At 41.9% G+C, this 23,954-nt stretch overlaps 1 protein-coding gene across 1 annotated transcript in view; it reads right to left on the bottom strand.

The window, feature by feature from the left end:
- The window catches only part of TMCC1 (transmembrane and coiled-coil domain family 1), a 205,104-nt gene that overhangs the window by 47,431 nt on the left and 133,719 nt on the right, over positions 1 to 23,954 (bottom strand). The window lies entirely within an intron of this gene.

Raw genomic sequence — 23,954 nt, 5'->3', positions numbered from 1 at the left:
GATATGACTAGAGCAATTCCCTGGAGATAGAGAGATGCAGATGTAACAATGTGGGAATGTACTTATTTATTATCAAGGCATGCCACAAAATCATGAATATTTACTTGGAACTGCTTGCACAAATACTTTCCACTCCACAACGATTAAGGATAATTGTGAATGTACAGTCTGACTACTGGTGATGTGAAAGAAGGTATTAGAAGACATGGGACCATATCACTTGGCCTTATACAAGTTTATCCATTTTAAGGAAGAATTAGAAAGATTAGTGATAGCAGCAATGCACTAAGAGCTAAAGCTTTCAAAAATGTTACCACCTCATGCAATCCATTATCTCTCCCCCCTCTTAAATACCAGGATAGCTAAAAGCTTCAAAATACATACATGTTTTCTTGATGTGATGCATTCTTTTTATAATCTAATGAAATGGTTAATTCAATAGAGGTTCATAGCAGGTTAATAGGCTAATGACCTAGCCTTGTAAAAAAACAAGTGTACCATAGTTAGGTGGTCATTGTTAGCAGCACGTACATATGATCACCACCAACTGACCTTGTCCATGAGGGACGTGGGTGCCATCCCCGGGGTGAATTTATGGTTACCCATCCAATTGTCAAGGCTGATCATAAATAAGGTTATTGAAGAGCTCTCTTTCATTTGAAGTGGGAGCTTATTTCAGAGGAGTGGCAGTCTCTGGGAGATGTATCTGACTCTCCCACATGTTCTGTTAATGTCACAGGCTAGGTTAAGATCTGTGGAGCAAGTGACTTTTGTCCCATTGGATTTGCAGATGTGCAGCATTTCCATTAGGGCAGGGTCTGAGACTGCTCTATAGGCCAGGCACAGGTCACCTCTCAGCAGCCTGTATGATAAAGAGTATAGTGATAGGGCTTTCAGTCTTTCCATGTAGGTCATGTTTTGCAGGCCCTGGATTCTCCTGGTTAGAAAACTCTGTGGTCTCTCCAGTTGTGTAGATGTCTGTGAGGTACATACAAAAGGGAGAATTGTACTCAATTAGTGATCTCATAAGGGTTGAGTACAGTGGAGTTATAAGCTCTTAGGTCTTGGATGCGATGCCCTTGTTTATGAGATGCGCAATATAACAGGCTTTCCTTATCACTAAGGACACATGGTGATTGAAGTTCAGATTGCTATCAACCTGTGTTTCCAAGTCTCATACCACTGGGTTTGAACTTAGAGGGGTGCTATCTATACTGTAATTAGCAGGGGCTACTTCTTTGTCAAAGGGGATAATTAGACTTTTTTTGCATTCAATTTTAGTCCATGGCTTTGGCACCAATCATTTGTCTGTGTTGGTCCCTTTTGTAATATATTAACACTGTTGGGGGACTCTACGACTGCGTTCAGTTTACAGTAATCTGCAAACTTGGTAAGCCGCAGGCCATCTACTTTTGCCTGGACATCAGAGAAACAGATTCCAAACAGATGAAAGCCCAGTACGGATCCGTGTGGTACACCACTGGTAACTAGTCTACTCGTGGATATGGACTCCCCAACTTTGACACTGTGGGTTCTATCGGTGAGGAAGTTGGCAACCTATCTACTGATGTATGGGTTAATCCCCAGCTGGGAGAGTTTATCAATGATCCCCGAGTGGGGAACTGTGTCAAACACCTTGGCTAAAATCAATACAGGCCAGCATGTACTGCTTCTCCTCATCCGGTGCTTTGGTGGCATTCTCAAAAAAGTCCACCATGTTTAATAAGCAAGATCTATCCTTGACAAAACCAAACTGTGTTGGGTCAAGAGTTTGAAGGTCACCTATGTCCTGGTTGATAAGGTCCATGATTCTTTCCATGGCCTTGCAGATAAGGCTGGCCAGACTAATGGGTCTATAGTTCCCATGGTCAGTTGATGGACCCCCTTTGTGCAATGGAATTACTGCTGTTCTCCACTCTGCTGACACAAAGCCAGTGCTCAGGCTATGGTTATAGAGAAAGTTATTCCGCTAGGTCTCGTTTTAGATTGTTTAGTAAGCAGCCTGTGATGTTGTCTGGTCCCATAGGGGCTGAAGTTTTGGCCTTGGAGAGTGCTTGGACGACCAGTTCTTTGGAGATACTAGGTATAGGACTGGTGTCAGGAATGCTATGGGGTGTGACTGGTGGGGCCAGGGGGGTAAAGTTATCAAATCTGTCAGCTAGCAGGTTGGCAATTTCTTCATGTTCAGTATGAGTGGTGCCATCCACTATAAGTTCGGCACACAGCTGGGCATTCCCTTTTAGGTTCCATATGTAGCTATAGAATGCCTTATGACCGTCTTTAGCTATGGGCGTTAGTTTAGTCTCATAACTAGCTTTAGTGGACTTAAAAAGGTTTCTGACTTGCTTAAGCTGTGGTGGGTAATCTTCCTCTGCTGAGTAACTTCCCTCTTGTTCGTAGATATCAGTTTCTTTCTTTTGTTATATAATGTATTTATACTTGCAATCCACTATGGTGCCTTGTTTTTTCAATAGGACCTAGTTTTAGTCCTGACAAGTATAGCCGAGTCAATACATTTGTTTAAGTGGCTATACAGGGCATTTTTGTACTCCTCTGCATAGGAGTCATTGTTGGCTGTGTTAGCAGGGTCTTTGAAGCCTTTTATACCATCACTTAGGAAGGTTATAGTTTGCTTTGGAGAAATGTTTCAGATTTTTGCTCCTGTAGGGATGTCAGGTCTGATCATTACTTCAAACAAGACAGATTTATGGTTTGACTTAACCAGGGAGGGTAAAACAACTGGGGTAGTGCAGTGCCCCCCCCCCCCATGTTGGCGAGTACTAAGTCTAGGACATTTAAGCCCCTTGTGGGGGTGCAGATTAACTGTTCCAGGACATTTGAATTAAAGTCCAGGAACCTCAGAGAAGTCATGTTTGTGTTCATGTAAGTCACCCAATCGACAGATGGGTAGTTACAATATCCCATGACCAAGGTGTTAGGCTGTATATTGCGTGACTCTAGGGAACCTGTAGCTAGCTATGATACTGATATTATACTTATAAGTTATTTGGACCTGGAGTAGCTCAAAAAGAGTCTCACTTTTTCACTAGTCTTGAGATGTACTTGGATTTAACGAAGATGGACACACATCCACCTTTGGTTCTTTCAAATTCGCTCTCGGGTCTGAATATGTGAAAGCATTATAGCCCTGTACAGCCAGGGTGCTCTCTCTGGCCTTGAACCAAATCTCCGTGACTACACAGACATTAGCATCTTCCAAGGCAATGACTACTTCCAGGGACTGCAGTTTACTGTTTAGGCTCCTAGCATTAAGCAGCATGATCTTGAGTTTGTCTTTGTCTCTAATGGATTTTTTTTACAGCAGAAGTATTGTTGTTTTGATAAAACCTAAAAAAGGCACCATGGGGTGGTAAACGTCTTTGCTAGTATCCGAAAGCCTTGAAGAAACAGATGAAGGCCATCTCCGGCAACGCATTGTGCTCTGTCGACCATATCTTCCAAGGTTGACCGATGCTGGATCCCGCTGGAGTGACACCAGAAGCTAAACCAATTGTTGAAATCAATCATTTTTTGTCTGTATTCTGGTATCATCCTAGGTGAAGGTGGAATGCAGCTTAAGGCTAGGGACATACCTGCCTGGGACACAGTCTGAGAGAGTTCAAGCATGTCTCTCTTCATATAGCCCAGAGAGGTACAGCTCAAGCCATTCATTCCAACTTGTACTACAACAGAGTCATAACGGTGATTGTTGCTGAGTAACGAGTGCATGCATGACTTGATGGATCCTGGCACCTGACAGGTAACTGACCGTGACCTTCTCCTTGTCCAAATTGCTGAGGTGAACATCTGTGTGTCTCACTATTGAGTCGCCTATGACCCGAGCATTTGGTTTTGAGGTGTTTTTCCTTAGGGGCTTAACTGCTGAGACACTGATATTGTGTTATGTGTAGTGGTGGATTATGTTTGTGTGCCAGTATGTGTGGGCAGTTTGCACTTGGAGGTCTCTGGTCTTTTGGTAGGCTCTTGGTCAAGTACCTCCATGTATGTGGGTTTGTGCGTCTTGGCTTTCTCTTGTATAACAGGAGAGGTGTGTATGCTGAAAACCTGTTTGATGACTTGTTTATTGCTGTATGAGAGAACTGATTCAATTTTCATGGTATAGTTACATCTCTCACATACTGTATTTGTTTGCTTTAGGAGCAGGTGGTTGTCAGTATACATGAGGCAATTGCTACATTGCCTAAGGATGGACACAGCAATCAGGTTAGTTGAAGAAATGTTGGGAAACTGACTGTCCATAGAAGCAGGTAATTCCTAAGTACTAGTTTACGAGAGGGCAAGTTAGATCAGCTATTGCTCAGGGGCAAAAAAAAAGGGGACTTAGGGGCAAAAAAGGGGACTTATTCTATAGAAGATCAGGGATGAAAAGTTGGGCGACAGTGCTCAGCTGAGCTGCCTACAGTGCAGAAGTATGCAGGTGAGTTGCCTAAAGAGCAGCAGGGAAGCTTGGGAGGGTTTCACTAACTGGAGTCTACAGAAAAAAAAGTGATTCTAGGCATTTGTGTCTATACAAGGCACTGATAACCCCCACTGCACGGTATCCAGGTATGCACAAATGCAAAGCTTATATACAAGAGGAGTTAAACAGTTTTAATACAAATTAGCCAACAGAAAAGCCCAAAACTGAGCCATTTTTCCAGTAATCTCCAAATCAGATGGGTCCTGAGCTACATACACACTTCTGCCACAAGGGTACAGAGAGGCCCTCAATGTAAGATGGCTGGTTTTAGTGCTCAAGTGATATCAAGATTGCTACAATTTATTGCAACCACTGGATTATAATCCCAACATTTTCTAAACAATCAAATGATAGACTTGTCAAGATTTCATCTCCTTAAGTAGAAATAGATTTTGGGATTTTATGTCTTGCAACATAACTCTGTCAGAAATAGTAAGAATCAAAATTCAACTACTTATAATTTATATAGGTTCATAGGTGTGTACTAGGCTAATGGCCCTGGAGCCTTTACAAGCCTAGCCCATAGAAGTGCCTTGGCATCCTACCGCCCGTTAGTTCCCAGTGCATCTATCAAACAGAGCAACTGGAGTGATCCCTGGGGTGAACTTTCTATTTCCCATCCACTCATCAAGATTTCTCTTGAAGAGGGCCAGTGAGGTGCTCTGCTTGACATGTATGGGAAGTCTATTCCAGAGCACGGGCAGTCTCTGTGTTATGAATCTGTCCCTCCAGCATGTTCTGTTGATTGTAGTAATAAGGCTGAGGTCTCTGGAGCATGTGGTGTGGAGGGATTGGGATTTCTTTAGATGTAGCATTTTTAATAGAGCTGGGTCAGACATGGCTTTGTAAGTCATGCAGAGACTGCCTCTTAGTAGACAATATGAGAGAGGATAGCTGGAGTTTTTTGAGTCTGTCCATGTAGGACATGTGTTTAAGGTCTAGGGTCCTCTTCATGAGGTACTTTTGTAGCCTCTACAGCAGTTACAGGTGTCTAGTGAGGAACATGCCAAATGGGACATTATACTCGATGATTGGCCTAATGAGGGAAGAGTAGAGAGAGGTGATGACCTTTTTCTTCCTGGATGCAAAACCCCTGGTAAAGAGATGTGCCACATAGTACTTTCAACCATCACATTGCCACTATGGTCAGAAGAGGAGGTTGCTGGCAACCTGTGTCCCCAGATCTGTTATAATGCCTTCAGTGTTCATTGGGCTCCCATCGATGTGGTAATTAGTGGGAACTGAGCTTTTCCCAAAGGGGATACTGATGCATTTTTTGGCATTAAGCTTAAGGTCATGGTTTCAACACCCATCATTGGTCTCAGTGAGGTCTTTCTGTAGGATGTCTATCACTTGGGGAGTTAATAATGGCTCCCAGCTTGCATTAGTCTGCGAACTTGGTCAGCCAGAGTCCCTTCGTGTTGGCCTGGACTTCTGAGAAGTAGATTCCAAACAGGAGAGGACCCAGAACCGATCCCTGTGGGATTCTACTCGTGACTGATCGGCAGTCTGACTTGGAGTCCGCTACTTTCATGCTGTGGGCTCTATCTGTGATCCAGTTTGCAGCCCACCTAATGATATAGGGGTTGATGCCTAGTTTGGTGAGTTTATCAATAATTCCTCAGTGAGGGATGGTATCAAAGGCCTTGGCCAGATTGAGGTAGGCTGTATAAACTGCCTTATCCTCACCCACAGCTTGGTGACTGACTCAAAGAAGTCAACCAGGTTGAGCAGGCATGATCTACCTTTCAAAAACCAAATTGCGTAATAATAATCAATACAATTTTAAACATCATTAATTCTATACAATGAACAATATGCAACTAAAATTGATTTACTACAAAGATTTTTATCCACTTTATTACAAAACAAAGCTTTACCTAAAATGTATACATAAGCAAGAAGAATACATTTAACCATAACTATCTTACTTCAACAATATGTTCCACTTTTGATACTATGGAAAATAACCACATTAAGAATCCATACATGTCTCCTTAAAATACAACCCTGTCAAAAAATATTTTACACACTTTATCTTAAACAATGCACATCTTACTTTTGTTAAAAAAAAAGTTAAACATTTTTCACATTTTTCTTTCTATTCAAAAAACTGTGAGGAATGCACTTCAGGCAACACAGATATTCTTCATGGTTTTGGAAATACATATATCCCAAAAAACTGTAGACCATCTTAGTAACCGAGAGACAAAAAAATGACTCCTGAAGTAATGGCTATACCATGGCAATTAACAATTTTCCATATCCCATCCTTACCCAGACACAGAAATAACTTGTTTATTCGGACTAGCTGTTCCTCCTTACCCATCTATTCATTTCTCAAAATAAGTTTAACTTCATTTAAATCCTAGAATTGGGGTAATTTCATAAATATGTCTACCGAACATTTAACAGCATTCAAATTTTCAGCTAAGCACCATTTCAATATTAAAATAAACAAAACTGGCAAAAATCAATAAAAAGTTCTATCAAATTAAAATCATCATTAACGATTATACCCATTTAACCTATTTTTCATTAACTGTTTTGTGATCAACATGAGCTGCAATAAATTAAGCAAATGTTTTTCCAGTTACTATCTATTTTGCCCGTTTGATAAACTCGAGTTATAGACAACATTTGAATTTATTGTGTAACATTTTTAATAACTTAGTATTAAATATAGGAGAAATCTTACGTTTATTAACCCTGTTATTTTATATTTGCATGCAGTGTACATAGTTAATAAGGGAGAATTTAATGTAGTTTAGTTAGCTTGCAATAATTATATTTATGTTTGGCGCCATTTGATTTCTGTTATTGATTTTTGTGCAGTGCTGTTAATTTCTATAAAATCCGTCAAAAGTATATTTGCAAAAAATAAAAAGCTGTCAAAGATGTTAATGTTTTGGGGATATGAAAAAAGAACTGCTTACTAAATTAGAGGAAGCAGTGCTGTTTTTATTGTTAGTTGCAAAGACAACCATTAAAAGAGTCATGGAAACTATGGGGAATTCCAGCAACAAGAGATGTGATGTCACTTACAGATGAACTGGATAACAGGGAAAGTTACACTTCAAGGGACAAATATGTAGTAAGGTGGTTACCATAGAAAATGTGTAAGGACGCACTAAATAAACATTGAGAATTTTACTAATTTGTGAAGACTGACTAATTGGATTGAGTTATAATGAAGAATTACACAGAACTCAACACTTTTATTACTGACTACCCCCTTAAATAATCTAAAACTAAACAGAAGACTTGCATTAAAATTACTACGTAAAAGAATGTACCAGTGATTACTTATGGAGCCCCAAGTTGTTTATAAAGTTTAACTTTTTTTTAGAAGAAAAATAGGTGCAAATGTGTGCAAGTTGGACAGCGCAGTAGTAGCGTTGTTGCCTCACAGCAAGAGGTTCTCCAGTTCGATTCTTGGCTGGGCTGTCTTCTTTGTGGAGTCTGCATGTCCTCCCCACGTTCATGTGGGTTTCCTCCGAGTGCTCCGGTTTCCTCCCACGTTACAAAGACATGCATCTGGACTGTTTCTCCCCGGGCCTCTGCTGAAAATTGGCTTTGTTCCAAGTCGGACTTTCCCAGTAAGCAAACGTTAAATAAATAAATAGGTACCTGGTAGGATAAATACTTAACATCTATGTTCATATGTCAAAATGGGTTGATATAATTTCACTTGTTTGAAATATAAGTATAATAAAGACAATTTTTATTCCAATAAGTGTAGACAGAGCAGGGTGATGATGTCATTTTAATTCTTTTAGCTCCAGGAAAAAAAGACTTCCCTGTAAATTTTTCACTTATCTGTAAGTAGGTTCATAGCACAAATTTTTGTTAATATGTTGCACATACACATGGCCTAAGTATAAATCAGCAGCATTTAAAAGTTGGGATAAATGAGCAAAAGACAAAGAAAATTCCACTTAACAGGTTTGAAAACCATCATCTGCTGACATGAAACCTATACTGAATAGATCCTATATGAGAAGCCTCTTTGCTAATATTCCAGTTTAAATTATGGCAATTCCTACAATTGCCCCTCAAATATGGCATAGAAAAGCACTAATGTAATACGTAGTCAGAGTATATGTTAAGTTGATCTGCCCACACACTATCTTAGGAAGATCTGGAGGGCACCCTAGAAGAAATTATTATTTTTTCAATGAAACCGAGTTCTTAAGTGTTACTTAAATCTTTCACCAAATGGATACTGAGAGTATCACCAGGACATGAACAGGCAGTGCTTTGGTGGACAGTTTTGTTCTCAGTAAGAGAATTACACCAGTCATCCTAATGCAAATCAGTAACATAGTCTTGCAATTACCAAGACTGAGTATCTGGGAATTAGATACCAAAGGTACTCTACTTGGCCACATTTATCTCAAACACTTACTTACCTTCTGTGACATTTTTCCTTGCACATTTATTTCTCCCTTTCAAGCTATGAGTCTGTCTCACAATTTCAAGATCTATGCAATGCAGCTTTCTCAGAAGCTGATCTCAAAAAAACTATTCAGGTGATGGCTGTAACTGGACACACAAGATTAGAAACCATTGTGACAAACCAGAATACTTTACTATCAATTCTCCGCAATAAATGAACAAGCCTCCAGAAGGGGTCAGAACCAATTCCTATTCCTAGACAAGTTTGTTAGTTAAGGAAGCAGGGTCATTAATCTATCACCTGCACAAGTGGGGTGTATTTGTATCTTGCTTAAAGTGGATTCATACTGTGTGAAAACAGTTCAACTTCTGCAAAGTCCTGAGAAAAGCTTCACTCAGCACTGATTAGATGGTATGTTGGCCAGGGTCCCCAGAACTACTACTCCTCTTCTACAAAAAGCACCTAATTATGCACCACAAGTGAGACATGCAACAAAGGCTTTTAGTATTACCTGCTCTTGGAACTACAGACAACTAAACAGATTAGCTAGGCAAAAATGGACAAAACTGTAAGGGTAAGCTTACAACTTCAAAGAGATAAGACACCCAACTTTTATGAAGGTATTTTTGCATCCATTGTGCTAACCGGTGTGCTGCACAACACATCACAGAGGTAACATTTACTCAAAGAGGGAGATGACCAACTCTTAGAAGAGGCGTAACCATGCTAGAAAATCACAAAGTATGCTGGATGGGCATTGTGGACTACCTCAACACTTTTTGTGGATAAACATTCACTGCAAGTTTCATTCACAAAACACAAGTACTTTTATGCCCAATTCACCTACAAGAACTACAGTCAGAGGAAGTGCACAATACTACCAGGGTTGGTCGGGGGGGGGGGGTCAACATCAACATACACTATGGTTTACAAAAGCCATAATGTCCATAACAACATACATTTATTCATACACCATATCACATTCTCAACAGCGTACAGGTGATTTTTGTCTGCGGACTTTTTAAACACACTTCTGGTATAGTTTTACCAACTAATTAAAGTATACAAGCTCCCACGTGTTTCACTGAGCTCCTTTCATGATGGTAATGACATATGAATAAGAAAAGGAATCCATTTCACAAATGTGATGTAACCCAGTTGGAATTACTGGTTAACGTTGCTTTTAAACTGCTGTAAGATATTCCATGAGGACAAACACCAGTAACAGTGACAACAGGAGTCAGTGCATTCATCACCCAGCTTGTACAAACTTCTTAAACTCCATGCTATTACATCAGCACCGACTGTGATCCAGTATCTTATGTGACAAAAACCCATGGTTATACATTTCTCCAGCACTACCTCTGGCTTACTGGCACCAGTAATATTATAAATACTATTGTGTGTAGCAAATTCCATTTTGTATTTACAAGATCTTAGTAGTGTTAACCCCCTTTGGACACTATCATTTAAAAATAAATGGACACATCTCTCAAAATGCTATCCCCCCAGCACTTAATAAATATAAGTAACATTTCAGCTGTTCCCCTTAAAACTATTCAAAATATTGCTTTTAGATTAGCAATACTGCACCTGCTGTTAAAGGTATTCATCTAGACAGTTGTAGACATCTTAGGATCTTAAAAAAAATGTTGATATGATGCTCAGAAAAAATGTACTCAGTAGAGTATAAAAAAGAGTTTGGCTGGCTACACCATGGTGCATCTATAGTGAAATCCTGAGCATCTCTGTTATGCTAACTTTCACATATAAGGGTTAAGCCTAATTTCACGTTTCAAAGCCCCCCCCCAAAAGGCCTGCTTTGTTATGGAAATTTATGAATCCAGAAGTGATCAAGTTAGCCTCAAGCCGTTTTCTGCCACTATTGTTACTCTCACTAATACCAAAGATAACAAAGGTAGTATTTGGGAACAAATTCAGACACTGGAGAACAATGTACGACAGAGTGTTCCTAGGACTGACCATCTTACTCTCAAAGGAAAGGCTGTTGAATCTGTTCAAAATTGACACTAAAGATGTACACAATTTCAAGTTCTAACATGAGTATAATATATTTGCTTATGGAAAAAAAAGTGTATAAGCCCTGCAAAAAAATAACTAAGCAGGAAGACATACTACTGTGAAGTGAATACACCACAGCTGAGAGATTCTAGAAAGTACAGGTGTGTACACTTACCATAAATGTAGATGTTAGAGTGTATTCACTGTTGCAGTCATTACATTTGGGTTATCCTGCTGGCAGGTTGCCCTCAGTCGGCCTGAATTCCAAAGTCTTGGGTCCTGCATCGGTTGCTGTCGCCTCTTCCCTGACGTCAGGTCGTCAGGGTATAAAGATGCAGCCGACGCCATTTTATTCAGTTTTTCTTGCCCCAGATGTCAGGTACCCCCAAAAGGGTAGGCTAAAATTATGTAAGTAAAACACACATGCCCCAAAATAAGCTTTACCTTCATCTATAAGCAAATATGCCACCTAGGTTGTATAGATTAGAGAAGTAAAGATAAGTTCCAACAAAAATAAGGGGGATGGCGGGTGAGTAACCTGAACTGCAACAGTGAATACACTCTAACATCTACATTTATGGTAAGTGTACACAACTGTACTATGTTCTTTGTCTTTCACTGTTGCAGTGATTACATTTGGGTTGAGTCCCAAAGCTATGGTTGGGGGGCTGGAGCTAAACAGCATTAGGAGCGGCTATGAGGCCCTGCAGAACTGCAGTGGCAAAGCCTGCCCTGGATTTAGAGTAGAGAGGCAGATTGTAATGTTTTGTAAAGGTATGCACTGAACTCCAAGTAGCAGCCTCTAAAATGTCTTTGGTTGGTATTCCTCTGAGAAAAGCTGCAGAGGTGGCTGCAGCTCTGGTTGAATGTGGCCTAATGCCCTTAGGCACTGGTTTGCCATGCTGTGAGTAGCAGAATTGAATGCAGTGACCTATCCACTTTGAAATAGTCTGCTTGGAGATAGCCTTTCCTTGTGATGCTGTGGCATATGCCACTAGTAACTGTTCTGTCTTTCTGAAAACTTTAGTTTTGTCCAAGTAGAATCTAAGTTGTCTGTGTACGTCCAAAGAATGCAGAATTTTCTCTCCCTTGTTCTGTGGATTTGGATAAAAAGTTGGCAAATTAATTGTTTGGTTAAGGGCTACACTGGACACCACCTTAGGCATAAATGTAGGGTTTGTTCTCAGAGAGACCCTGTCTGGATAAAAAATGATAAAGGGTTCCACAGCCATGAGAGCCTGTAGTTCTGAAACTCGTCTTGCAGAAGTTATTGCTAAGAGCAGAGTTGTCTTCCAAGATGAGAACTTTATATCCGCAGTAGCAGCTGGCTCAAAAGGAGGTAAGGTGAGTTTTTCCAAGACATAATTGAGGTCCCATGCAGGTATTGACATTCTCCTTGGAGGCCTTAAGTTTTTGGCTTCTCTGAGGTACTGTCTTAATAAAGGATGAGAAAAGAGAGGTGGCTCTGTATTGTAATGAGCTGAAATGGCAGAGGCATGGAATTTAATTGATGAAAAAGATAGGCCTTTGTCCAGCATCTCAATTAAGTATTGCAAAATCTGAGGAATATTTGGGACAGCTGTATCAGTTCCTTGAGCTTGGTTCCAAGGGCAAAATCTCTTCCATTTCCCAGCATAGGATTTTCTAGTACTAGGCCTTCTGGCTTCTAAAATGACATCCATCACAGCTTTACTGAGAGGTGTTGTTTGTATGGCTAGATTTTCCGCCATGCTGCCAGGTTTAGAGTCCTGAGTTGGCTGTGCAGAATCGGATTGTTTTGCTGGGACAGTAGATGAATTGAGGTAAGGTCCAGGCTGGGCATTGGGACAAGTTCCTTAAGATCAGATACCAGTTCTGGTGTGGCCAGTCTGGGGCAATCAGAATCATTTTTGGTTTCTCCTGCCTGACCTTTAGGAGTACCTTGGGGAGGAGAGGCAGTGGAGGAAAGGCATATACTGATAGGTTTGTCCATTTGAAAGATAGGGCATCCCACTTTCCAAGCTTGTCTATGATAAGTCCTTGTACAGAATCTTTTTAGTTGATTGTTGTGAGGGGAGGCAAATAGATCTATGTCCGGGCGTCCCCATTTCTTTGTTATCATGCTGAAGACTTGTGGATCCAGGTGCCACTCGTGGGGATCCATGAGGTTTCTGCTTAGTTCGTCTGCCAGAGTATTTTCCTTTCCTGGCAGGAATTGTGCCTGCAGATGAACTTGGTAAGTCAATGCTGTGTCCCATAAAGCCATGGATTGTCTGCACAGGGGATAAGAATGAGTGCTCCCCTGCTTGTTTATGTACCACATGACTGTGATGTTGTCTGTCTTTATCAGTAGTTGTCCCGGATGAAGTAGGTCCTTGAAGGCTGTCAGGGCATTTTGAACAGCTAGCATCTCTTTTTGATTGATATGTAGATGCTTTTGGTTTGTGGACCAGGTGCCCTGAATGCCTCTTCCTGCCATGTGTGCCCCCCAGGCATAATCTGAAGCATCCGTCGTTAGGCTCTGCCTGGCTGGGGGTAGTGAGAATGGCTGTCCCTTGTTTTGGTGACAAGCCTTTGTCCACCATCAAAACTCCTGTTGCAGGCAGGGAATTAGAGTAATCATTGTTTCCAGACTGTGGCAATGTTGTGTCCAGACACTTTTTAGGTACCATTGAATTTTCCTCATATGCAGTCTTGCATATGGAATTAGTAAGATGCAGGATGCCATGAAGCCCAAAGCCTGCAGAATTTTTCTTGCAGATAACTGGGCCTTTGTTGCCATTTCCTTGAAATAGATAGTCAGTTGCCTTTGTTTGTCTGGAGTGAGATAAGCCATCTGGGCAGTTGTATTTAAGCTTGCACCCTGGAATATTATCTCTTGAGAGGGTACTAGTTTTGATTTCTTTTTGTTGACTGTGTACCCCAGGCATGTTAAAAATCTTATCACAAACGTCAGATGCTGTAATAGAATGTCCTTGTTCTCTGCTTGTATGAGGCAGTCGTCCAAGTAAGGATATATTTGTATTCCTCTTTGTCTGCAGTAAGCAATTACTGGTGCCAGGCACTTTGTGAAGACCCTGGGTGCAGTAGATAAGCCAAAGGGCAGTGCAGAGAATTGGTAATGCTTTGAGCCAGCCTTGAATCTGAGGTATCTTCTGCATGATTTTCTGATTAGGTCAAAAGTCACAAGCCAAGCCTTGCTGCTCAGCATGGGCAGAAGCTGCTGTAAGGTCAACATCTTGAATTTTGGTATATCCAGGAAAGTGTTTAGAATGGATAGGTCCAGTATTGGTCTCCATGTCTTGTCCTTTCTGGGTACCAAGAACAGTCTTGAGTAAAATCCTTGTCCCTGTTCTTGCTGTGGCACTTGTTGAATGGCCCTCATGTCCATGAGAGCTGCAACTTGTTTTTCAGCCTCTGCCCATTGATTGTTTTGGCAGGTCTGGCCAACCGTTTGCCCTTGGCAGGGTATGGAAATGAAACTTGTAGCCTTGTGACACTATGTCTAGAACCCATTTGTCCTGGGTTATAATGTGCCCATTTTGTGAAAAAAGTGCTAGTTTTCCCCATAAGGGTGCTGCCAAAAGATAAGTGCTTGGTGCAGGCAGGGGGAAGTCATTGGGACTGTTTCCTGTATGATTGTGCTTTGTCTTCTCCACCTTTGGAGGTAGAAGCACTTCACTGCTTAGACCTGTAGGATCCTTGCGGCTGTGATCTGCCTCTAGGGCATCTAGATCTGCCCCTTTGAGCTCTGTCTGAGACTGGAAAGGACCAATTCTTTGTAGGCCAGTGTCTGCTATATCTAGGTGGCTGTAACTGTAAGAAATCCTTGACCGTTTGCATAGATTTAGCTTTGTCCTCCATTTTCTTTAACACCTCTTCTGCCTTAACACCAAACAAGGTATCATGTTGTAATGGAGCATCTAATAATTTTGCTTTAACATGGTCAGGCATATTTTGTTCCTTTAACCAAGCATGCCTACTAATGACAGAACCCAGGAGGCCTCCAGAGAATCAAACCCACATTGCAAAGTATGCTTTCCAACTTGTTCAGCTGCATGCAATAAATCCTGCATTTCTTTGTTTTCTGCACAATCAGAATTTGCCATCATTTTCTGTTTAAGCAGTGTCATGATATATTGCTGATATTTGAGCATATGAAACTGGCAATTTAAGGCCCTTATAGCCAAAGTAGTAGACATGTAAATCTTTTTTCCCCATCTATCCAGTGCCCTTAGAATCCCTGTCAGAGGCCGTAGGGTTTTCTGCAGTAGAAGTCTTGACCCCTTTTGGACAATGAGAAATAGTTTCTGGGTCTACAGTAGGGTTTTTGAAAAGGGATTTATGAGAGTCAGGAACCTTGTAGTATCTGTCCGGCTTAACAGGAGCTGGAGGTAAAGAGTCAGGGGTCAGACTAGACTCCGAGAACACATCATCTACAATGTCCAACACAGGTGGAATAGCTAGAGGCCTGTGTTGAGGTAGTAAAAGGAAGTCTCTGAGCCTTTTCTTAGATTCTGAAAAATCTTGGCTCTCCCAGTAGAAGTGTTTCCTCATGGTATGCAAGGTTTCCCCAAAAGAGTAGTCCTCAGGAGGAGAAGCTGAAGGAATTGATTCTTCAGCATCAGAATCCTCATAGGGGGAAGAGAATATTCCTGATCAGAAGAGGAATCAGAAGAAATGGAAACCTGATCTGAAGATTCATAGTCTGTCTCTTGCCTAGGCCTCTTATCAGGAGGGGGATGGGAACCCTTGATCAAGGTAATTAAGTCTTCAGCCATTTTGAGCATCTGTTTTTTGAGCATGGAGGCCTGTCCTTGTGGCTGGTGAACTTGTTTCTTTGCCTTTAAAGGTGTTTTAGTCTTTGAAGTTGGTTTAATATATAATTGCTTAGGTCTGAATACACCCTCAGAAGCCGATGCCTGCTCAGCGGCTCCGGACCCATCTGAGGGAACAGTCTCCGAGGTTCCAATACCTTGAGTTTCCAGCAGCCTGTCTGACTCCACGTGGAAGCCGGTAGCGGCCTGCGACTAAAGTAGTGGGCATCAGGGGCTGCGAAAGCTCCTCAATGAGAACCGGCAAACCGGTGACTTGCTTAGGAGAAGCTTCGTCGTTGGTTTTAGACCTCGGTTGCCTGTCTTTTTCTTTTTCTTTGCGTTTTTTGTGAACTCCGGTAGTCGGATGGCTATCCGATGACATTGTATAATTAAATCTTCGCCCAAAATAGCTTAATGCAAAATCGTACCGACGCTTAATAGTGTGTTGGTTAAATCTAGCACAAAACCGAGAACTAGCAACATCGTGGTCAAGGCCTAGGCAAGGAATACAGTAAGAATGAAAGTCCTTATGAGGTATTTGCTTCCCACAAGAAATACAATTATTAACTTTTTCTGACATCGGTCTGGAGCAAGAAAAAAGTTTCTCCAACGGGGTACTTAGCTTTTAATGAAGACTTCGGATCTGAAATTCGAACACGAAAATCTCAGGAGTCGGCCAACTGGCACTTGCAAACTGCTTCTGCTTCGGGCACCGCATGGCAAGAAAGACTGAATAAAATGGCGTCGGCTGCATCTTTATACCCCTGACAACCTGATGTCAGGGAACAGGTGACAGCAACCGACGCAGGACCCAAGACTTTGGCATTCAGGCCGACTGAGGGCAACCTGCCAGCAGGATAACCCAAATGTAATGACTGCAACAGTGAAACACGAAGAACATCCTTGTGAATGCAACATCATCGACTACCCCGGTCATGGATAGCCGTATACATCTTTCACACATTTTTGTGACAAAAGAGTCACAAACAGTAAGTGCAAAGGGAATGTGTTCAGGGAGGAAGCATTTAGGTTGTTATATGCTAAACTCAGAGAGACCCAATTTGGTGAGACTTAACCCCCTGTTCACACATTACGGTGACCTTACAGAGTTTATGTTAGGATGATGACTGCACTTTGGGGAACTTGAGGGAGGTAGCCAGTGCTGCCATATAACAGTTTTACATATTTTGGTGAGGGGGTTAAACTCATTATATTACATTTTGTTGAGCTGACTTATAATAGCCTACCATGCTATTCTGGAATCAGGGACTTCACTGGCAAAGAAACTTTACTGGAGACCAAGCCTGCATAAAAATGTGACAGAAGCACAGATGTGAAGGTCTGCAAAGGCTTCCAATTCATGACAAAGGCATGAGGTCAAGGAACTTTGGCTAAGACCACTTCAAACAGATAAAGGACTGTATTACACATATTTTCTTCTTTTATGAAACACTCAACTTTCCATCCCTACACTCTTCCAATTTCTACCCTCCATACTGCTCCTCCATCAAAGCCACTCACATAATGGGGAAAAACATGCCTCCTCACTCAGATCTAAATATTCACCGCAGAGCTACTACTGACTGAACTACAGCAAACTTCCACAACCCCACCCACCATAATACAGGGCTTTCAGCTGGAACCCAACAAAATGCTCTTCCCCCCCGAAAAGAAGAGAGGATAACCAAATGTTGAGTTAATGGAACCACAGGGCAAGTTAGATTGAAATGAAGTGGAATAGTGGAGAGAAGTCCCGCCTCCAGAGATAGAGAAAGATCAGGTGACTTTTTTTGTTTGTCAAGAGGCCATCATCTGACTACAAAAACAAGTCTCTGTTTTAGATACTGGCTAGAAAAAAAAAAAAAAACAGTCCGGACACAGGCTCTTGCAACTGGAGCCATCTAAATGGCTATGTTGGAAAATCTAGTCCCATTAAAAAGAGGGAAAAATGACCAAACTACTACATAATACAATGCAACTCCCGAAGGTAAATCTATTAGAATAGATAAGTAATGGTCAGCTCTGTATATAGGTTAAAAATGACTACCATGCAAACAGCAGAGTACTGTCCCTATCTTGCCTGAAGGATAATATAAAAAAGGCTTGTGAGATTCCATGACCTTACTGACGTAACGGGTGAAGTAGTGGAAACTCGGTGCACTTCTGAAGTCTAAAACACAGCTTCTTCTTAAATGGCAGGTATATGAATTAACTGAAATAACTTTCACTGGGGAAAAAACATTAGTGTTTCTCAATGACATCCAGTCCTTATGGAAAATAAACAGGGCTTTCACTACACATCAGAGCCAGAAGAACAGAAAATAATTCATGTTAGAACAGCACAGGCTATAACAGAGACAATGTCAAAAATATAACATGTTTATTAAAGTAGTTTTAAAAGAAGGATACAGCTCAAGGAGAAGTGGGTGTCAAGTAAGAATCTCCAAATAAAAATGACATACAAGCTCAGGAAGGGCTCGGCTGCCCACTAAAGACAGCCAAACATGGCTACCACATGCATATTAAATGACAAGTATCCTTTAGGCAGGCAAGTACAGCAAAATCTGGTGTGGCTGGGTGCGAAGGAAGTGACATAAACAAAGAGAGTCTGTACAATCAGGGTATGTAAAGCTATGACTTAAGTATGGGAACTGTCGGAACAGAAGGCTAAAAATAACCCAATGAGAGGCAATTAACCATGAAAAAGCCAGCAATGAATGTCATTTATAGTAATATTTGGCTTATGGCTATCTTTGGGATCTATCTGGATGTCGTCAAAGAAGAAGAACAGACATTGAAGACAGAATAATAACTTAGTAGAAAGAAAGAAAAGTGCAGGCAGGCAAAGACTAGATGGCCGATGCATCAACTGCTGATGTGGAAGATGTGGTGAAAAAGTATGGCTGGTACTTCACCAGAAGAAAAAATAGACCAAACGCATATTAAAGTTTTTAAAAATCAGTGGATTGCTGGACGAGTGCACTAAAACAAACAAGAAAATATAGGGAATAGAGGAAGTTCTGTGGACAGAGATGAGCTAACAGTGGTACTAGAAGTCAGAGAGAAATTGAAGAAAGACTGGTTGAACATGACGTGATTCAGGAAGAAGTAAAACACCCCTCTGTTAGAAACTGAAGACAAATTCAGGGGAGGGAGAGAATTTGACGTTTACTGCCATACCAAAAAACATACCAGAGGGACCCAGCAATTTATGTTTTATGAGGGAGTGCTTTAGCTAATGGACAGGAATATCACAAAAAGGCATGCTGATAGAGATGACTCACCTCACCTAGTTTATATTCCAAATGCTACGGTCAGGAAACAACCCAGATTAGTTCTTGTCAAAATGCAGATATAACAGCAGAAACAGCTCCTACTATCCAAAATGTGTCAAAAGGAGAAGATCTTGCAAGCTGGGGTTGCAACAGTTATTTGCTGAGAATGATTACTGAAGTCAAATAAGATAGAAGAGGAAATAATATATACTAGCAATTCAAAAATGCAACAAAATGGGGTTCAAATTCAACACGATCACACCATATTCAAGATCTTCCTTCCAAGTTGTGTCAAGTCATATAGAGAAACTGAACAAGCCCTTGAGGAACTACAGAAATTCCTTCAAAATTCAAGAAAGCAACTGGATGTAAGAAGTGTCCCAGAACAGCCCTGCGTCAGTAAACTGACCCTCCGTAGGGCACACAGTGGACAGCTATCAGTAAAACACCTTCTTACTTAAAAAAAAAAAAAAAAAAGATGGCCGAGTCACAAAAAGTACAGTTTTGTACCTACCATAAATGTAGATGTTCGAGTGCTAATACAGCTGCAGTCATAACAGATGGGTTCTCCTGCCGTCAGGCGGGTCCTCGGTCGGACGAATTCCAAAGTCTAGGTCCGGCTTCGGTTGTCGTCGCTTCTTCCCTGACGTCAGTGCGACAGGGGTATAAAGGAACCAGCCGACGCCATTTTCTTCAGTTTTTCTTGCCCCAGATGTCAGGTGCCCCCAGAAGGAAGGCAATACATAAATTTGTGTAATAAAGCAATGCAATATAATCAAAATACAGTAGTTGCAAGCAAATACACCATAAATGAATACCCCAATCAGGTTGTATGAGGAGGTGTTAGCCAATAGGCCTGTCCCAAGAGGGGAAGGAGGGAGGGAAACCTGGACTGCAGCTGTATTAGCACTCGAACATCTACATTTATGGTAGGTACAAAACTGTACTATGTTCATCGTGCATACAGCTGCAGTCATAACAGATGGGTAGAATCCCAAAGCTAAGAAATGGGTGGTAGGCACTAGGTGGAACTAGGAGGAGCCAGAATGCCCTGCAAGACTGCAGTGGCAAAGCCTGCTCTAGTTTTGGAGTATAATGGAAGGTGGTAGTGCTTGGAGAAGGTATGCACAGAACTCCAAGTGGCTGCTTCCAAAATATCTTTGGTAGGAACTCCTCTGAGGAAAGCTGCAGAGGTAGCTGTGGCCCTTGTGGAGTGAGATCTGATGCCTGTAGGTACAGTTTTGCCATGAAAGGAACGCAAAAGCGTATGCAGTGTGCTATCCATTTTGAGATTGTCTGTTTGGAAGTTGGCTTTCCTTGAGCTCCTATAGCATAGGACACAAAGAGCTGTTCTGATTTTCTGAAAGGCTTTGTTCTGTCCAAACAATAACGCAGTTGTCTGTGGATGTCCAAGGAATGTAGTAATCTCTCCCCTTTGTTTTGAGGATTAGGATAAAAGGTAGGTAAGTGTATGGCCTGATTCAAAGCTACCCTGGATACCACTTTTGGCATAAATGACGGATTGGTTCGTAAGGAAACTCTGCCCTGATGGAAGATGATAAAAGGCTGCACAGCCATGAGAGCTTGTAGTTCTGAAACTCTACGAGCTGAGGTAATAGCCAGAAGGAAAGCTGTTTTCCAGGACAAATATTGCACATCTGATGAGGCAGCTGGCTCAAAAGGAGGCAAGGTCAGTTTTTCCAGAATGAAATTGAGATCCCAAGCAGGTATTGGTTGTTTCCTTGGGGGTTTCAGATTCTTAGCCCCTCTGAGGAACTGTCTTAAGAGAGGGTGAGAGAATAAGGGTGGATCAGTGTTGTATTCTGCAGAAATGGCTGAGGCATGGATTTTGATGGAGGAGAATGAAAGTCCACTGCTTAGCAGCTCAGCTAGATACTGTAGTATTTGAGGTAAATTCAGTTTTCCAGGATCCTGGCCCTTTTTCTCATTCCAGACACAAAACCGTTTCCATTTTGTGGAGTAAGCTTTTCTAGTTGACGGCCTTCTGGCCTCCAAAATGACATCCTGCACCTCCTTGGAGAGTAGGGTCTGCTGTGATGCTAAGGAATCTTCCATGCGGCTAGATTGAGTGTTTTTAGCTGGCTGTGAAGAGTTTTGAAGCTGTGCTGAGTCAGGAGAAGAGGCATTAGAGGCAGGGTCCATGGTGGGGAATGCGTCAGGCTCCTCAGGAGTGGGTACCAGTGTTGTCTTGGCCAGTCTGGAGCAATGAGAATCATCTTTGGTCTGTCTGCTCTGGTTTTCAATAGAACTTTGGGCAGCAGGGGAAGAGGTGGGAAGGCAAACTGTCATTGATGTCCAACTGAAAGAGAGAGCTTCCACTCTCCAGGCCTTTGGATGGAAAATCCTTGAGCAGAATTTTGTCAATTGGTGATTTTTGTGGGAGGCAAAGAGATCTATGTCTGGCCTTCCCCATGCTTGGATTATCTCTGTAAAAACTTTTGGATGCAACTTCCATTCATGTGGATCTGTCATATTTCTGCTTAGGTTGTCTGCCAGCGTGTTTTCCTTGCCTGGCAAGTACTGTGCTTGTAGTTCAATTTGCAAGTCCATGGCCATGTTCCAAAGCGACATGGCCAGTCTGCATAGGGGGTATGAATGTGTTCCTCCCTGTTTGTTTATGTACCACATAACTGTGGTGTTGTCCGTTCTTATCAATAGTTGACCTGGTTGCAGAAGGTCTTTGAAAGCTATAATAGCATTTATTACTGCTAGCATTTCCTTTTGATTGATGTGAAGGTGCTTTTCTTTTTGGGACCATTTGCCCTGAATGCACCGATCTGTCATGTGCGCCCCCCAGGCATAGTCCGAGGCGTCTGTTGTGATTACTTGATTTGCTTGAAGCTTGCTGAATGGAAGACCTGTGTTTGTTAGGCATGCTTGACCCCACCACAGAAATTCCTTTTGAAGACATGGAATTAGTGGTATTATTGTTTCCAAACTGTGGCTGTGTTGAGACCATAGGTTTTTCAGGTACCATTGAATTTCCTCATATGCAGCTTTGCACATGGGATTAGTAAGATGCAAGATGCCATGAATCCCAGAGCCTGCAGGATTTTCCTTGCAGTCAGCCTGGTGCAATTTGCTAGTGCTCTGAAGTATTGAGTTAGTTGCCCCTGCTTCTCTGGCGTGAGGTAGGCCATCTGGGTGTTTGTGTCCAAGTTGGCACCCAGGAAAATTATTTTCTGAGAGGGTATTAGTCTTGATTTCTTTTTGTTGACTGTGTATCCCAGAGAGTTCAACAACATTATTACATAAGCCAGATGTTTCAGAAGAATGTGCTTGCTGTCCGCTTGGATCAGGTAGTCGTCCAAATAGGGGTATATTTGTATCCCTTGAAGTCTGCAGTAGGCAATTACTGATGCCAGGCATTTCGTGAATACTCTGGGCGCAGTAGATAAGCCAAAGGGCAATGCAGAGAATTGATAATGGGTTGAACCTGCAAGAAATCTGAGGTATCTTCTGCAATTTTGTCTGATTGGGACATGCAGGTATGCCTCCTTGAGGTCCAATGTTACCAGCCATGACTCTTTGCCCAGCATGGGAAGAAGCTGCTGTAGAGTGAGCATCTTGAATTTTGGTACGAGTAGAAATGTGTTTAGGATGGATAGGTCCAAAATAGGTCTCCAATCTTTTCCCTTCCTTGGTACCAGGAATAGTCTGGAATAAAAACCTTGACCTTGTTCGTGCGTAGGTACCTCTTGAATAGCTTTCATGTCCATGAGATCTGTAATTTGCCTTTGTGCCTCTGCCCTTTGATTGTGTGGCAGGTTTGGCATGCCTCTCATTTTTGGAAGGGTGTGAAAATGGAATCTGTAGCCTCTGTTTATAATGTCCAGGATCCATTTGTCTTTTGTGACAATATGCTAATTTTTTGAAAATAATGCCAGTTTTCCTCCTAAGGGTGCTGCCATTTGAGTCTTGCTTGGCATGCAAAGGGGAAAGTCATTGGGCTTGCTTTCTGAATGGTTGCGAGTTATCCTCACCACCTCTTTGTGTAGGAGCTTGCCATTGTCTGCCTCTAAATGATCCTTGGGATTGTCCTCTGCCCCTCGGGCGCCTGTATCTACCTCTTTGGGGTCTGTCCGTGGCTGGAAAGGACCAATTTTTGGAAGGCCAATTTCTACTGAAACGTGGGGGTTGTACCTGTAGAAAATCTTTCACAGTTTGCATTGATTTAGCCTTTTCCTCCATTTTCCTTAATACCTCCACAGCATTAGCACCAAATAATACATCCTTTTGTAGAGGGGCATCTAGTAATTTTGCTTTGACATGATCTGGCAAGGATTGTTCCTTGAGCCAGGCATGTCTATGTATAACTGATCCTGTAACAGCAGCTCTACATGAGGCATCTAGAGCATCAAAACCACATTGTAAGGTATGTTTACCCACTTGTTCTGCACTATGCATCAAATCCTGCAACTCCTTCAAGTCTGGTTGTTCAGGTTGTGACATTTTACTTTTCAATTGTGATAACAAAAACTGTTGGTATTTTAGCATATGGAACTGACAGTTTAAGGCCCTCATGGTTAAGGTAGCCGAGGTATATACCTTTTTCCCCACCTTTCTAAGGATCTGGAATCTCTCTCGGAAGGTAATGGATTTTTAGCAGTGGAGGCCTTAATTCCCTTAGGGCCCTGTGAGATGGTTTCTGGGTCAGCAGCATGGCTTTTGTATAGAAATTGGTGTGAGTCAGGAACCCTGTAGTACCTGTCAGGCTTGACTGGGGCTAGAGGTAGAGAATCCGGGTTAAGGCAGGCCTCCGAGTAAACATCATCTAGGATGTCCAAGACAGGAGGTATAGCCAGAGGCCTGTGCTGAGGTAGCAAGAGAAATTCCCTAAGCCTTTTCTTGGAATCTGAATAATCTTGGCCTTCCCAGTGGAAGTGTTCCCTTAAGGTATGCAAAGTTTCCCCAAATGAGTAATCCTCTGGGGGGGATACAGAAGGAATGGACTCCTCTGC

The sequence above is a fragment of the Protopterus annectens genome, chromosome 7.part1 (genome assembly GCF_019279795.1).
Source record: "Protopterus annectens isolate FY-2018-M chromosome 7.part1, PAN1.0, whole genome shotgun sequence".
NCBI classification, from domain to species: Eukaryota; Metazoa; Chordata; order Ceratodontiformes; family Protopteridae; genus Protopterus; species Protopterus annectens.
This window is presented reverse-complemented; position numbering and strand designations above follow the sequence as displayed.